We start from the raw sequence: 18,193 nt of genomic DNA on the forward strand, positions 1-18,193 counted from the left end.
TTTTTCCCCTTCCACTTCAGTTTCTTCCTCTCTCCCACACACAGCTGTAACCTGGCTGCCTCCTAAAAACTCTCTGCAGGTACAACTTCACCTCCAATTCGTCCACGTTAGGTGGAGTGACGACTTCATGTCACTCGCTGATTCAAGACCCTGCACTGACGTCCCAGGACCCCCAGAGCTGAGTGCAGACTCCAACGTGGCAGACAAGGCCCTTCGCCGCGTCGCTCTGCCTGCCTTTCCTTCCATCCACCCCACTGTTTATCGGTTCAGCAAACAAATCAATTTATTATTGAGTGTCTACCATAAGCAGATATTATACCAGGAGCTGGAGATAAAATAAATACAGGATAAAATACAGGAATATTTGCAAATAAAACGATGTCCGCTTCCAAATAACCCAGGGAGTTGGGGAGGGCACGTTAGTAAAGTAAAAGAGGTACAGAGAAAACAAGATTGACCAGGAGTTGATAATTATTGAAGTTGGGTGCTATGTATGGGGGTTCATTATTTATTTTCTCTACTTCAATATTTGTTTTTAAATTGTTCCGTTAAAAATAGGATGGGTGAAGGGAATTTCCCTTTTCGCACATCTCTCCGCGTGCCCTCTCTCAGGACCTGCTACAGTTTGTTGTAATTGCTTAGTTGTCTGCCGTTCCCTCCCTGTGCACACAGGAAGCGTGTGTGGTCTGCTTCCCGCTTCATCCCCAAGCCTCGCACCCACTGGATGCTCAGTAAACATTCCCCGAATGAATGAATGAATGAATGAATGAATGGAATGACCTCTGTAGCCTCTAGCAGAGTGTCTGCACAAACCTAGCCTGGCTGTAGGGCCTGGAGGGGGTGCGGCAGGGGGAGGAGCCAGCTCCCCTGCTCCTGTCTGGCATTTCCACCCTGGGCCAGCAGCTTTGTGGCCAAGTGGACTTACGGCAGCGTCCTAGAAATTTTCTGGGCAGAAGAAATTTGAAGCTGATTTTGTAAAGTCCAAATTAATGACTTCATCATTTTCTCTGACTTTTCAGTGAAGTAAAAAATGAGTTAAGAATGACATTTATTGACAGTTTCTTCTCCCCTATACACCAGCTGCATCCTGCCATATTTTACCACAGTGCATCTGAGTATAAATTGAATGACATGATTTATTACTTGATAGAAACATCAGGTGCAAAATACTTCCTCTGGGTGTGCTGACGTATATGGCTGGTCATGTATCTGCTTCTCACACTCTACCTAAAGCAGCCACCCCACCCAGTCTTGCTCCCTCCTGTTCTCAATAGCATCAATCACTACTTACGATCATAGTTTGCTTATGGGTGGTCTGCCCCACCCTCTCCCTTGGAATGTGAGCAACCGGACAGAAGCTCTGTCAGACGTTGGCCAGTGCTGGGCACACGGCAGGCGTTCAGTGAAAGGATGAGTGGATGAAAGTGGCATTCATTACCAAACAGGACCTCCCTGCAATAACAGAAGCAAACTTTTTAACACAGTCTTTTCAGTGTGCATTTATGCAAGACTTCATAAAAATGGTCTTTCTGTATAATCTACAAAGGTAACAAAATTACCTTTACCTGTTAACACTATGAAAGGAGTGAAAGAAAGACCTCTCATCCCGAGAGCTTACTTTGCAATCAGGAGAAGGCCTGAGTAAGACAGGCAGCGTCCCGAAATGTTGGCAGTGTAGTCTCCTTGTCGTTGTTCAGGGGCGTGCTTACATCAGTGCTATCTAACCGAGGAACGGGCTATAGTACACACAGAAACGGAAGCATCTTTAGAATTGAGAATTCTTCCACAGCATGCAGTTTTAATGACTACATGTTCTTTTGCTGTATGATTTCCTTACTGTTGGGGCATTTAAATCAATCACATTCTTTTATTTTAAGCACTGTTATTATAAAAATGTTCTAAGAGTTACATTTTTTTACTAAATAATTACTTCTGTGAAATAAAGTTCTTATAAACAAAATTTTTAATTGAAGGATATAAATATTATCAAGGCTTTTGATAACTTTTCCAAACACCCTATTTCTGAGTTCTTGATCTATGAAACTGAGTAGATCCTTAACTCCACCCTGAAGCTGGAGCACCGCCTTGTGCCCCTCCCAGTGGGTGGGAACTTGCACCCTCATACACACACCTCCCAGATACCTACTTCCTTTCTGCCTCCCCCTGTCAAGGTTACAGGTATGTGACAGGTAGATTCTCCCTTTCCGGATTCTCTGCCCCACTGCTCGGACTCCCAGGGCAGACCGTTTTTCTGAACCGTGTTAGAAATTTGCACAGGGCCGCCCCTGCCTCGGTAAGTGCCCAGAGTCAGGTGCCAGGGTTCTGTACTTCCCTCTTGCTTTATGTATAAACACATACAATAGTCTCAAGTCTTAACTACGGTGTCTTGGCTCTTATGATATATTTCTGGTCATGTCTGCAATTTACATGATACTGTTTCCTTGGTAATGTACTCTTAAATGCAATTCTCAATTATAACATTCTTCCTTTAATAAAACATGGCCTTCTTTACAGTGATCAGCTCTATGGCATAGGTTCTAGGATGTCTTGTGGAAACGCTGGATGTCAACTACTAACGATCCACCAAAAAACTCACAGCTCTAATTACCCTAAACATGAAAGAATGATATTTAACCTGTTTTTAAATGTTTTATTGTGGTAAAATATACATAGCATGAAGTTTGCCATTTTAACCACTTCTGAATGTACAATTCAGTGGCATTAAGTACATTCCCAATGTTGTGCAACCATTACCACTATTATTTCCAAAACTCTTTCATCACCCCAAACAGAAACTCCATAACCACTAAGAAGTAACTTCCTATTTCCCCCTCTCCTAGCCCTGGTAACTTCTATTCCACCTTCTGTCTTTATAAATTTGTCTATTCTAGATATCTCATTGAGTGGAATCATTGAGTGACTATATTTGTCTTTTTGTGTCTGGCTTATTTTTTTAGCATAATGTTTCCAAGATTCATCCATGTTATATCAGAATTTCATTCCATTTATGGCTGAATAATATTCCACCATATGTATATACCACAGTTTGTTTATCCCCTCATCTGTTGATGGACATTTGGGCTATTTCTACCTTCTGGCTATTATAAATAATGCTGCTATTATTAACTGACTAGCAATTCTAATTACCCTAATTATAGAAGAATGGTATTTAAGCTGTTCTTGTATTTCACCTGTGTTCCAAACATATATATCACTAGTGACATTCTCTTTTAACAATCAGTGCTTGTAAACAGTGTACCAAATAAGGCTAATTTATTTTAACCTCAGTCCAGGAATTATTTGAGGAAGTTTACGAAATACAAAGGATCAAAATAGGTAAACAGAGGAAGATGGAGAGAAAAACAAGATGGTATTGTAAAATGAATCTAGGAGTTACATACTCAAAAAATTTTACACACAAAAAATGTATAACATACCAAAAATTATGGCAAAGTAGGTAGGTCACAATTTCTAAACTTCCTATTTACCAAAGAGAGAAAGGATCAGTTAAAAGAGTGGTAGGGTCTATGAGATAAGCAAGCAGACACCCCAAAAACTTTCCGGTTGCTCAGGAAAAGGAAGCCTTGATGTTCCCGGTATTGAACTATAGAAGAATGGGGGAGAACCACTTATACAGTAGGTCACGTCTTCTCTGACTCCCTTAGTAAATGCAAACTGCATTCCATGTGGCTGTTCCTTATAGTGTGTTCAGGGGAAGCTAAAGGTATAATATAAAGTGGAACTCGCAATTAGGTACATGGGGAGGGGATGGAGAAAAGCTGTCCAAATATTCAGTTCTTTGCTCCAGGGATGAAATTTGGATTTTAAAAGGAATGAATGGACTATATGCTCTCAAGAAATAATTTCTTAGTTATGATTTCTTATAACTAAATTTTTTATAAGAGTTGAGTAGCAGAGAATGTTAGGCTATATTTTTCTAAAAGGAACCATTTGCTCGTGTTACTGATGAAGACAAAGTTGATTTACTGAGCAACCTTCTAACCAGAATGTAGGCCTGCCATCCCTTTATTAAAACGAGAAGACCTAGACAGACATCAAACGTTGGTGAGATGTGGAGCAGCCAGAATTTCTAAACACCGCCTTGGGGAAGGGAAAACAGTGCGACCACTCTGGGAACCTGTCTGACAGTTTCCCAGAAACTAAACATGCACCTATCACATGGCCTAGCGCTTTCACTCCTCTGTATGTACCCAAGACAATTAAAGCATTTATTTAAAGAAGGACTTGCACCAGAATGTTCATAGCAGCACCCAGGATTTTTGTGAATAACGAAAAACTGGAAAAAGCCTGAGTGTTCATCAGTAGGAGATTGGGTAAGCAATCTGTGGTTGACCTATGTAGTAGAATTCCATTCAGCAATTAAGAAGAACAGAACAACTATACGAGCAACAACATGGATGAATTTCAAAGACATTATGTGGATAGCAATTTGGTAGAAGAGGGAAAGTCAGGATAAGGATTCTTATCTAGTGCCTTGGCCCAGAACAAACTGCCTCAGTTTTATCGTGTGAAAAATGGGATAAATATTTTTTTGAAGAGGAATTTTTTTTAAAGATTTTATTTATTTTTACAGAGGGGAAAGAAGGGAGAAAGAGAGGGAGAGAAACATCAATGTGTGGTTGCCTCTCAAGCAGCCCCTAATGGGGGCCTGGCCTGCAACCCAGGCATGTGCCCTGACTGGGAATTGAACCGGTGACCCTTTGGTTCACAGGATGGCGCTCAATCCACTGAGTCACACAAGTTAGGGCAAAAAGTGGGATAAATAATCCCTAATTGTGAGAAGTAAATAAGGTTGGATGTGATTTTACTTTGTATTTTAAAATTTTACATGTAGATTATCTATATGTATCTTTCTACAATTTGCTTCCTTTTATTTAACCCTGATTTGTAAGTACTTGGTAAAGATTGGTGTGGAACAAATTTAAAGTTATTATTAGTCAAAACAAAAAAAAGTACTGGCTGGTAAGAGGGAGAAAAGAGAAATATTATATAGTTTGATTAGAACATCATGTAATAAATGTGTTATGTTTGTTTCTAAAAACATTATGCTGAGTGAAAGAAGTCTTATCAAAAAACTACACATTGTATAATTTATTTATGTGACGTTCTAGAACAGACATTTTATCCATCTATGGTAGATAAAATCGGAATAGCAGTTACCTCTGATGGAGTGGGGTAGGGATGACTGGGACAGGGAAGGAAAATGGGGTGAGGCTAATGTTCTATATTTTATAAGCACTTAAAAGGGACCAAAATTCACCCCATGATACTCTTAGGATTTGTGCATCCATCTGTATGTAAACTTTACCTCAAAAGAAAGAAAAATAATTATTAACAAATGTTGAACTCTCATTAATGAAGTGCATTTACAGTATACTGATGTCTACAACTTAATTTAAATTTCATTAAAAATATAAGAATAGACAGAGGAGTAGGTATACATATGCATAATACATGACAAATCAAGTAAAGGAAAATATAATGGTAAAATCTCTGAGGGGAGATATATGCTTATGTGCTGTAAAATTCTCCCAATGTTCCCATATGCTTGAAAGTTTTTATACTTTAAAAAATCCAAAAGAACAAACTCATAGATACAGTTGCCAAACGGCATGGGGTTTGGGGGATGGGCAAAAAGGAGGGAGGGGACTAAGAAGTACAAACTGCTGGTTATAGAATAAGTTACAGGGGTGTAAATTATAGCATCGGAAATATGGCAGTAACACTGTGATAAGTATGTGCGGTATCAGATGTTTGCTAGGTGTATCGTGGTGATCACTTAAAGGTATATGAATGTATAATCACTTTGTTGGACACCTGAAACCAATATAATGTTGTATGTCAAGTATATGATAAAAATAAGTTAACTTTTAAAAATTCAAAAGAAACTAAAGAACTTCACCAAGACTCTTGCCCAAAGTGATGACCACTCCATTTCCTCCATGGAAATGGGCCTAAGAAATAAATAATGTATAATAAAAATTCATGCAAAAGGAATCTTAAAAGAGAACTAGATACCCTTGGGATTGTTATTATTAACCTATGATGGGCTTTGAAATGTTTATTAACAGTCAATCACTTGGGAAAATTCAAATGAGATAAATCATCAAACATAAACTTCAGTTGACACGTCCAACCCAGGACTCTACCACTGCAGTTTAAGTACAATCCACCAGGTGGCAGAGAGAAGGAATCACAGAACACGTGCACATTTCTAATTTAAATGAATAATGGAAAAGATTTCCACGTTGTTAACATGAAATTCACAAAACAGGGTATAGATCTAAATGTATGATCTAAATCTGAACCCCAACCTTTGACTGAGGATGTTTGCTTATGTAAAAAATGGTGATTATCTGATTTACCACGCTCACTTGCACCATTTCACTCTTTCGGAGGTTATCTTCTAGTTACCGGTGAGAGAATGACTTCGCAGCCAGCCATCCCTTCTCACTGTTCACAGGACACACCTAGTGCACTCATCACCCCCATTTGTCTCAGAGTGGTCCCAGCCTCCCCACTCCCACCCGAACCCAGAAGCCATGAAGCTTCCCAAGTCTTCATCACTGTTAATAGATGGTTAAGCACTCCTCTCCTTACTTTAAGCTTTACCTGCCATGATGATGATTTCAACGCAGCATAGAAATAAAAGAGGTAAAGAGAAAAAGAAGAAAATATTCCACAATGTAATTACAAATAGGCTAAAAAAGTAAGTAGACTAGATATAATTGAGTTATTCATAGAAATCAACATAGGTTTACACACAAGAGCAACTGCATCATTATCACACTTGAGCAGGACTTAATTTGTCTCCTGTAATTTTCCAGAGGGAGTCCTAGTAGTCTGCACACTGAATTAAGACAACCTCTCTACATTTCCTGTCTCCAACACATGCTTTGGGATGTCAATGAAGGAGCAATGATTTAAGAAAATGTCAACAGCTGTCTAACTTATTGTTTGTTTAGAAGGAGTAAGAAAATGAAAGAAAATAAAAATCAGATTTGTGGAGCCAGAATTCCTTTAAACAAATAGAGAGCACATTGTCAGATGACGGAAAATGACTGTCCATTAGTACGTCTGCAGGGGCGTGATGCTGCTGCGAAGGAGTCAGTGATGCAGCATGTGGAACATGCAGCTGTAACAGGCAAAACGGCAGCCAGCTGCTCTCAGAAACTAACTGCACTCATAATACCAAATCCCTGCTTTAACATCCAAGTCCTACAGCCTGTTTTAGGTTTTGTTGAAAAGTATGTTTTTTGGCAATTTTCTTTCCACCCGACAAATGTCACCCCACGGGAACAGAACGTGAGCACTCTCTCGCAACTTCAGAGCTTCTCGTTAGTCTCTGTTGGACTTGTCTAGCAAGTCTGCTCATCCCTTCCCTAACTAGGCTGCAACCAGACAGATTGGTGTTATTTAGGATCACACCCTGCTTTTAATGCTTATTCAGCCTCATTTCCAATATTTTAACATGCTAGCTTCGTTCACATTTCAATGCAGGCTTACAACCCGAAGTGTTAACTCTCTACCATTCTTGATCACAATTTGGACTAAGCATTTATATTATAAAACAAAATATGCACAGTCACCTGAAAAATACACTCTAATAATTACAATAATATGTTATAGCAAAAGATAGTTTGCCTGAAAATTAGAGGAACACAAGATCTTCATATTATAGCAAATTTTATATGTATTTTCCTTAAAAGCTTTGACTCAAAAATGGGAAAAATCACCTTCCTATTCTCTCAGTTTCTTTTCCCCCTATCAAATTTTCTCCAGACTGAGAACATTTGGAGAAAATTATTTTAAAGCAATTATCCATTTAGTTATAATTAGATTTCAATCAATACAATGGTTTTTAACTTTGTATACTGTCTTTCCTTCCAGTTAATTGGTTTATTTTATAAGCCAGTCAACTACTTGTAGTTAATATATGCTATCATATACTATATACATAATATATACTGGCTTCCATTAGGTATCACAGTGGTATTATGATCCCTGTGGGGGGGAAAAATGTAGAAACTGAAGCACAATGACGTAGCATGGCTCGCCCAGCTGATGTAAAAATTTCCAATCTCCTGAACTGTGTGATTGGTGAGGACAGTTGACTAGTCCTTAGGGCCAGTGGGAAAAGGCCTTGGGTTCAATCCCCTGGTAGGACAGATACCAATGCACTATTATGGTTACAGATCCTACCAAGCCAAACATCTGACACATGTAGGTCATAGGTCAAAAGATAGATTTGGCAAGAGAAGGATCTGTGTGTATCCACCCATCCCCACAGACAGAAGGACAGCTGGGAGCGTGAGCCCTGCTGAGGCCCATCAGTGGAGAAATTAAATACTAAGGTTGGCAAGTAGACACACAGGCACCTTGGAAATTTTAACTATGCCAAGTAGGCTGAAGTATCCTGATGACTATGTTGGATGAACCCACACATCCTATTGCATTTGTTCCAAATGACACATCATTTGTTTATTAAAGACATCCTTTTCTTATTTGTACTTTGAATTCTGAGCCACTAAAGATAGTTCTCTTTAAGGCTAACCAATTTATGTTCTTTGTTGGCTTTCTGAAATTATGTGAAAGAAGAAAAGTAAAAGTGTCAACTAAATAAAACTAACACTTGGATACTTGAGTACTCCAGATCTACTTTGGAAATAAGGATATAAAATATAAATTTCTCATATTGGGTTGGCCAAAAAGTTCACTTAGTTTTTTCCATACGATGGCTCTAGTAGTGCTTAGTTGTCTTTAACTTCATTTGAAACAATATTATTAGATTGTGTTGTGACAGCTCTCATATCAGCATTCATTAAAAAAAATTGGTAAATTTTTGTAGCCATTTTAACACTGAAGATGGAAAAGTGCACATTTTCAGCATACTATGTTTTATTATTTTAAGAAAGGTAAAAATGCAACTGAAACACACATAAAAAAGATTTGTGCAGTGTGTGGAGAAGGTGCTGTGACTGATTGAACATGTCAAAAGTGGTTTGTGGAGTTTCTTGATACTATTGACATTTCGGCCAAATAATTCTCTGCTGTGGGGCTGCCTTATGCATTGGAAGATGTTCAGCAGCACCCCTGGCCTCTGCCCACCAGAAGCCAGTAGCAAGAGACAGCCGACATACTCAAAATATCCAAATCAATAAAGCTATTGGTGAACATGAAAAATGTGTCTTTCATTTTACAGAAAAAACTAAATGGACTTTTTGGCCAACCCAATATATTATATTTAACAAAGTTAAAATCATATTTTAAGAATCCACATTTTTATCATAAATGACCTACTCTAATCCCTCATTTTGCAGATTAAGAAACAAGAGCCAGAGATAATAAGGGATATCCCTGTGCACGCCAGAGGAGACTCAGGACATGGTCAGGACATGGAAAGAACCCTGATGGCCACGTCAGCTACTGTGAGGCTGGTGCAGCCACGTGGAAGAGGAACTCCCCACACTGGAATTCATTCCAGAGGTCGTGCGGGGTGGGAGAAGGAGTGAAGGGTTTGGAATCAGACAGATTTGGCTTCTCACACCAAGAGTTACACTCTTGGATTTGGAGTTACACTCCAAAAGAGTGTAACTAAACTCTTCCTCGTTCTTCACTGACTAGCTCTCTACCTTCTAGCTGTGTGACAATGAGAAAATTAATCTCTTGGTGTTTCAATTTCATCATCAATAAATTGGGGATTATCAGACCCACTGTGAAGGTCTGATGTGAGGATTAGAGACACACAGCAGGTGCCCAATTAATTGTAGCTATTATGATTATCATTAGGAGGCTTTGAGCAATAATGAACTCAATTTCATCTGGGAAGGTAATACCAGGGACCTGGCTTCAGTAGGGCATGCTCAACAACCTATTGTTCCAGAAGAAACAAGTAATAGCTGCAAGGATCATCTGTCATTCTCCATTCCTATCCCCAGATGCCTTTGCCACCTTATACTTTTTTTTTAAATCTTTTATTTTGACCATTTGGCCCAGTTGAAGGGTTTGATGTGTGATCTTGAAATATTGCAAAGCTACCTACCTGGCCTGCACAGAGGCTGAGTTAGAAGTCTGGGTTATCATTTGATGGTGTCCTAAGCAAGTGACCCAACCGGCCACAGCTATGAGAGCAGGGAGAGGAGGGACTCTCCCTCAATTTACGCAGGCAGCAAAAACTGAATGTAGGTCATTACCTCATTAGTACCCACAGAGTTTTGATCTGTGGAGGTGACTGAATGATGATATGGAGAGGTCAATGCATTTAAAGAAGAATTTTTTACTTACAATTCCAGACAGGGGGCTTCATGCCATGCCGCACAGGGCTACGTGCGGAACACCAGGTTTTAGTCAGGAGGCAGAAGCAGGCGTGAAAAGTGTATACCAGAACCTTTATTGGGGTTTGTGTGGGAAAGGCAAGGCAGGGCAGGGTGAACATGTTAGGATCAGCCGGGTTGAATCACTCTGGCAGGCTTTAGGCTAGAGGGGTAATTTCTAATTGCCTGGTACTTACTTGGTCAGGGAAAATATTGGCGTGGGGAGTAAGAGTGAGACAAGGGGAGTGGTATGAGGTATAATCTCAGTATTGGCTGGTTTGCATACAAAAGGTGTAATCCTAGGCAGTTGCTATTATATTCGGGAATTAGCTAGCCCTGGGAGGTACAGTTTCTCCCTGGCTCTGGAAGGCCCCCCAAATATTAAAATGACATAAGATACAGAATACGAAAAACAGGATTAATATAGATACTGAAGTTTCAAACAAGTATTTCCCCTTTCATGCTATTTTCTACTCATCCCTTAATCACTTAGTGCTCTCCTAGGGTGTATAAAAATTACATTTTCATTTTATATATAAATAGTAAGCAGCTTTGTTTCCAATTTTCATCTGCTTGGAGTTTGGGGTGATTTTTATTCTGCTTTTCATAAAAAGAATTCTTTTAGACCCTGAAGTTCATGTTAGTGATCATGTCATAGAAGTTCAAGGACTAGAAGGGGTCTTAGAAGTCTCTTAGACCAACTCTTTCATTTTCCATCTGGGGAATCAGTCCTTAAAAATTCTTCTGAGTCTTAATGGCTTAACTACTATTAAAATCAAACAGAGTACAATTAAACATGTAATTAAAAGCATTAATAATCACACTCAGCCAAAAAGTGGTTAAATTTCAGAGTGTAACTAAACCTTTTTTTTCTTTTCTTACCTCCTCTCCTCCAAAGGAATAGTTCAAAGTAAAGACACTAGAAAGAAATCTCTGCAGATCATCAGAAGTGAGAAAAAAAAAATTACAGGAATTGTTTTCAGGACAGATTTCTCTGTATGGGGTCATCCTGCCATCACCAGCGCAGTCAGCAGACTTCAAACAAAATCAAGCCATCTACCAGCTTTACGGGCAAAATCAAGGCAAAGGCTATCCCCCAATAGACACCTGAATGAATTCCTGTCTGGAGAAGAATGACTCACTCTGCTCTAAAGTTCCTGTTTTGTTTTGCTTTTTTCCCCTGTTTAAGAGTAAAAATGGTTGATTACACACACACACACACACACACACACACACACACTGGAATAATACTCAGCCATGAAAAAGAATGTAATATTTCCATTTGTGAAAACATGAATAAATGGATCTTATGGGCATTATGCTAAGTGAAATAAATCAGAAAAATACAAGTACCTTATGATTTCACTTATGTGTGAAATTGAAAAAAAACCTCATAGATACAAACAACAGATTGGTGATTGCCAGGAGCAGGTGGGGGTGGGCAAAAATAGCTTAAGGGAGGTGAAAATGTACAAACTTCTAATTATAAAATAAAGAAGTCATGAGGAAGTAATGCATAGCATGGTGACTATAGTTAATAATATTGTATGGCCTCTTTGAAAGTTGCTAAGAGAGTAGACCTTAAAACTCCTCATCACAAAGAAAAAAAAAGATTTTGTAACCATATATGGTGTTAACATATGGATGTTAACATTTGTTGGGATTATTTCCCAATATACATAAATACAGAATCATTGTACACCTGAAACTAATATGTTACATATCATTTATACCTTAATTTAAATAAATAAACAGCAGGCAAACAGTATTTTTAAAGAGTCATAGTTTTAAAAAACAGCAAGGACAGGCACATTCAATGTGGAAATGCTTTTCTCCATAGCTTGTTTGGCTGCTTGAGAGTCTGAGGATAAGGTTGGTATGCAAAGAACTGGAAAGGTGGAATGGTAGACACCGAGGCCTGCCCTTACCTGGAACGAAACGTAGAGATTCTAATTGCAGGGAGATGCCAAGGGAGCTAGGAATGCCTGGACTTACTCAGCCGTCTTTCTGAAGCTCTGAGCACTGTGATGACATACATATTGCCTAGAAGCAAACATGGTTAGAGAATTATTAGAGCTAAGAATAATTTCATTAATTCAGTTTTTATTTCATCACAGTATTACATGCTCAGAGTTTAAAAATTCAACTAGTCCTACAAGACTAGTTATTAAAAACAAACAACAACAACAAAAAACCCAGCGGTTTCCCACCTCCCAAATTCTTTTTTGGCCACGGCAACTTTTTAGAAGTTTTTTAGTCAATTCTTTTGGTATTTATCTATATATCTCTAAAAAAGCTTTCTTATATACTATTTTTAGAAGGTTTTTTTTCCAGTTTTAGGCATTATATATGCACTTCCCACTATGGTAGATGAGAATTTAGCTCTCTTTCAGCTCTTCCCCCACTTGGCCCCACCACACATACAGACTTCTCATTCCCCCATCCACCCAATACATTATATTTGTAGGAAGGTTCATATTTACACTATTGTCACTATGTCGGTCCACCTACACCATGCTCTGTGATACTTAGGAAGGCTCCTAACTCTGCTTTGGAGGGATCATTCAGGCATATATTCATTCCACAAGTATTTATTGGATGCCTTCATCATGCCAGGCACTATGCTCACTGCTGGCTGCACCAGTGAAAAGAGCAGATGGAGAGCCTACCCTTATGGGGTAGAACAGTGGCCCAGGCTGTTTTACAGTCTGTTCTGTAACCAGACTGCCAGGAGTCAAATCTCAGCTTTTCCCCTTTGTAGCCATGTAAACTTGGGCAAGTTATCCATTTTGTACCTTAGTTACCTAAGAGTTATTAGAGGATTAAATGAATCAAAATAAGTAAAGCACATATAACAGTGTTTAGTAGATAGATACTATGTAAGTATTACATATTGTTATTTTCTAGGAGTCAAATGGAGAGAAGAAATTTATTTATTTATATATATATACACATATATATATATATACACACACAAATATTCTACAAACTTAAAAGTTTAGCCATATACCTGAATATATAGTTACAAATATCAACATTTACATATGTGTATATACATATACGTTTTTGTATATGTGTGTGCATAAATATGATGTACATATTGACAATATATCACATAGCATATAAGTGCCAAGGATAAAAAGTACAGGGTGCGATGAGAGCATTAAACCAGAGGAATCCTCATTTAGATGGGGGCTCAAGGAAGGAAGGCTTCTCTGAGAAGGACATATTTCTGCTGGAAGTTGAAGAGTGACTAGAAAGTAGCCAGAGTGGGGATAATGTGTTACAAAAGAGGGAAGAACATATACCAAGCCCCCAAAGTAGGGGAGAGCTTGGTTGGCTTGAGGAACTGACAGACCACTGAGGCTGGAACACACAGCAAGAGAGAAGGATGTCAGGAGCCCAGACACGGCTTTGTGGGCCATGATAGGAGCAATACTGGATTTTATTCTGCATGCCATTGATGGCCAGTGAAGGGTTTTAAGAATAAAAGTGTGCTCAGCAGATCTTCATTTTAAAAAGATCAGTCTGATTGCCTAGAGGTGATTGTATGAGAGGGGAACTGGAGAATTTCTCCCCATCCTGGTAAGTTAAAGCCCCGCACAAGCCAGGTGAAAGGTGGTGATCTGGATTAGAAAAGTGGCAGTGGAGAGGGTGAAACGTGAACAGTGTCAATATGTATTTTGGAGTAGAATCAACATGACTTGGCAATAGTTGGAAGTGGAAGCTAATGGGCTGACAAGTGCCACGGTTAACAATGAGGCTTTTGAAAGGGTTATCCCAGTGGGTGGCAGTGCCTTTATTGAGGTAGGATAAACATGAGGAGATTTGTGCATGGCAATGGAAAGAACATTGAACATTCAATTTTTCATCATTCTAAATCAATTATTATATGACAACTTTATCAAGATATAATTCACATGTTACAAATCAGTCATTTAAAGTGTACAATTCAATGGTTTTCAGTATATTCACAGAGTTGTGCAATCATCACAATCAATTTTAGGACTTTTTCATTATCCCGGAAAAAAGTCTATACCCATTACCAGTCACTTCCCATTTCTCCCTAATTCTCCCAGCCCCGGGCAACCACTAATCAACATGGCTTCTACTGACTTGCCTATTCTGGATACTTCATATAAATTGAATCATACAATATGAGGTCTTTTGTGATTGGTTTCTTACACTCTTTCAGGATTCATCCATTTTGTAGCATGTATCAACGCCATTCTTTTTTATGGCTGAATATTTCATTTTATGGATATACCAGATTTTATCAATATATCCTTGGATGAACATGTGGTCTGTTTCTACTTTTTGGCTATTATGAAGAGCCAAAATGCTGTATTGAACATTCAGGTACAGGTTTTTGTATGGTTGTGTTTTCATTTCTCTTGACTATAGACCTAGAATTGCAATTGCTGGATCATGTTGTAGCTCTATATTTAACCTTTTGAGGAACTGCCAGAATGTTTTCCTAAGAGGCTGCATCATTTTACATGGCAAACAGCAGTGTATAAGGGTTCCAATTCAGCCTTATCTTCTCCGACACTTGTTATTGTCTTTTATATTGTAGCAATCTCAGTGGATGTGAAGTACAATCTCAGCATTTTCATTTGTATTTCCCTGATGGCTTTAATGATGAGCACCTTTTCTTGTAATATTGGCCATTTGTGTATCTTCCTTGAAGAAATACATCTAATCAGATCTGTTGCCCATTTTTAATTGGGTTATTTCTTCTGTCACTAATGTTTTGGTGTCATATCTAAGAACATTTTGCTTAACCCAACATGATGCAGATTTACACTTACATTTTCTTCTACGGATTTTATAGGTTCAGGTTAGCACTTAAATTTAGGTCTGGGATTTGTTTTGATTAATTTTTGTACATGGTGTGAGGTAGGGGTCCAATTTCATTCTTTTACATTTGGCTATCCAATTGTTCCACTACTATCTGGTGAAAGGACTATTCCTTCCCCCATTGAATTTTATGGGCACCTGTGTTGAAATCAGTGTGAATATATATTTCTAGATTCTCAATTCCATCCCACTGATCTATGTATGTGTCTATTCTTATGCCAGTGCCACAGTCGTGAATACTGTAGCTTGTAACAAGTTTTGAAATTGAGAGTGTGAGCCCTCCAACTTGTTCTTCTTTCAATATTGTTCTGGCTACTCTCGTGTATAGAAATACACACTCCTATGCGTCTCCTCTACCCTCAATATTTCACTGCAACACTACTTTGCTTCTGACACCAGATATGCAGGTCTTCCAAGCATCAAGTAATTTTGCGGCACCACTCGGGTGTCCTATAATTTAACTCAATTCTGACACTATCCACCTGAGGATAACATCAGATCCCACAGGTCTGGCCTGCCCCCACTTCAGATGCCCACTGCATGTCAAGTGGTTACGTACGCCTCTGACTGACCAGCTATCTATCAGCGGTTCCCATGATCACCTCCTTACAATCAATTAATATGCTAGAGCAGCTCACAGAGCACAAACATTCACTTATGTTTAAACTGTTATTATAAAAGACATTATAAAGGGTACAGATGAACAGCCTAATGAAGAGATACATAGGGCAAGGTCTAGAAGGGTTCCAGGTCCAGAAGCTTCTGGACCCATGGGATTGGGGTGGGCCACCCTCCCTGCATATAAATGCTTCATTTGCCTACCCAGTAACTCATCAAATCTTGTTCAAGAGTTTTGATAAAGCTTAATCCCCAGAGCTCTTCCCTTAGGCTTCCCAGAGGTCATTGGGTGGGGCTGAAAGTTCTAATACTCTAATCACTTGGTATTTCTCCAGACCAGTCTTAGATATCCTGAGGCTATCTAGAGGCCCCACCATAATTACCATGTTTTGCCATGTATAATGAGTACCCACATTTTTGTGCACATTATACATGGATTATACCCATGGTACGTACTGTACTTTCGTCTATAAGATGCACCTTCCCCACCCAAATTTGGGAGGAAAATGGGGGTGCAGTTTATAGTCTGAATGTAGCTTACCTGGCTTGCTGTGGTTGGGGGGAGGGTGTGGTAGAGCAGGGTCACAGGAGGCAGGAGCAGGACCACATTTTTTGCTTCAAAAATTTTTTTCCTATTTGCCTCCTCTAAAACTTAGGTGCGTCTTATAGTCCGAAAAATATGGTAATCATTATACCCATGGATAATGCACATCCTTATTTTTCCCTCAAAAATTTGGGCAAAAAAGTGCACATTATACATGACAAAATACGGTACTCCATTAGCATAAATTCAGGTGTGCTCAAAAGAGGATCCTTAGGAGTGACAAAAAATACTATCACTGAGAAAATTCCAAAAGTTTTAGAAACTTTTAAAATTTTTATTGGGGTGGCATTGGTTAATAAAATGATGTAGGTTTCAACTGTAGAAGTCTATAACACATCATCTGCATATTATATTGTCTGTTCACCACCCAAAGTCAAGTGTCTGTCCATCACCATTTATCCCTTTATCCTCTTCAACCTTCCCCAACACCCTTTCCCTCTTTTTATCACCATGCTGTAGTCTGGGTCTGAGGAGTTTTTTGCTTAATCCCTTCACCTTTTTTACCCAGTCCCCAACCACCACCCCTCTGACAGCTTTCAGTCTGTTCTCTGTATCTATGAGTCTATTTCTATTTTGTTAGTTTATTTTGTTCATTAGATTCCACATGTAAGTGAAATCATATTTGTCTTTCTCTGATTGGTTTATTTCACTTACCATAACACTCTCCAGGTCCATCCATGCTGTGGCAAAATGTAAGAGTTCCTAGTTAAAAAGACATCCTGCCAGCCAGATTCTCTGTCCCTTCCTACTGTCCACTCTCATTCATGGCTAAACAAACACAGCTCTACGTACGGATTTCCCCTCTGTGCACCCTCCAAGGACATCATCCACCTCCTATTAAGGCAGGTTAATACAATTATTATGGCTATGGTGATTATTAATGATTAAGCTATAGCTTCATGATATGTCAAGAAAAGTCCTGCTTTCTTTAGACACGTGCAGTCATTCAATATCCATTTATTTTATTCAATGCCCATGATGTTTAACACGTGGCTAGCGCTGAGTGAACTGATGAAAAAGAGCTTACATTCGAGTCCTGGAGAGATATCAGTAAAATTTAAACATGCAATTTAAAACTGCAGTATGGGAGGGTGAGGAGCTGAAAGGGGGATGAAAAGGCAGGACTGAACAACGGAACACTGCATGACACCCAAAAGCAATAAGCAGCTAACGCCCTCCTGGCTATTTTAAACAATTCTGTGGTACCTATAGCCTAGTCCAGGCAATCTGGGCTGTATTTATATTCAAATAACGTCCCTGGAGCACTGACGGGCCAATTTGGGAGAGCTGAGGCTATGCGCAAGCTAAGTGCCAAATGCAAAGGCTTCCTTTTTCTTTTTCTTTCTTTCTTTTCTTTTTTCTTTTTCTCTCTCTCTTTTTTTTTTTTTTTTTTTTTTTTTTTTTGCTGCTGTTGTTAGATCTAACTACAAACCTATGTGTGTGTGGGGGGTCGGGAAGAGGCAGAATAAAATCACTGTCTCACATGATGTTTCCAGGTAAGTCAGCATATATCACTATGGCTCTTGGTAGACTGGAAGTTAAATATTGTGGCCTGTAAATCAAAACGCACTAAAAAATCAACTCCCAAATTTTAGCAACCAAGTATCTTGTCAGCAGTCAGCCTGAACCGGTCAGGGAGGCCTAGCCGGCAATTATCACTGAGGCTGTCAGGCTCTACCTTGCCAATCACTGAAAACCTCACATAGGTCAAGTAACGGGGGTTTCCGTGGGAATGAGGTAAAGGGCGCCCAGTAAGAGAGCAATGGTCGCCCAGTCC

The 18,193-nt window shown here is 39.1% G+C and overlaps 2 long non-coding RNA genes across 2 annotated transcripts; one reads left to right on the top strand and one right to left on the bottom strand.

Moving 5' to 3' along the window:
- Positions 1–1,375: 1,375 nt before the first annotated feature.
- On the bottom strand, positions 1,376–12,378 carry LOC123477873 (uncharacterized). Its single transcript, XR_006652892.2, has 3 exons — positions 12,263–12,378; positions 1,566–1,736; positions 1,376–1,452 (listed from the first exon to the last, which is right to left on the bottom strand). It is a non-coding gene; the product is annotated as an uncharacterized lncRNA (long non-coding RNA).
- On the top strand, positions 2,168–12,371 carry LOC128781531 (uncharacterized). The gene is made up of 3 exons (XR_008427526.2): positions 2,168–2,293; positions 9,342–9,507; positions 11,233–12,371. It is a non-coding gene; the product is annotated as an uncharacterized lncRNA (long non-coding RNA).
- Positions 12,379–18,193: the final 5,815 nt, after the last annotated feature.

Source organism: Desmodus rotundus, chromosome 8, assembly GCF_022682495.2.
Source record: "Desmodus rotundus isolate HL8 chromosome 8, HLdesRot8A.1, whole genome shotgun sequence".
Taxonomy (NCBI): Eukaryota; Metazoa; Chordata; class Mammalia; order Chiroptera; family Phyllostomidae; genus Desmodus; species Desmodus rotundus.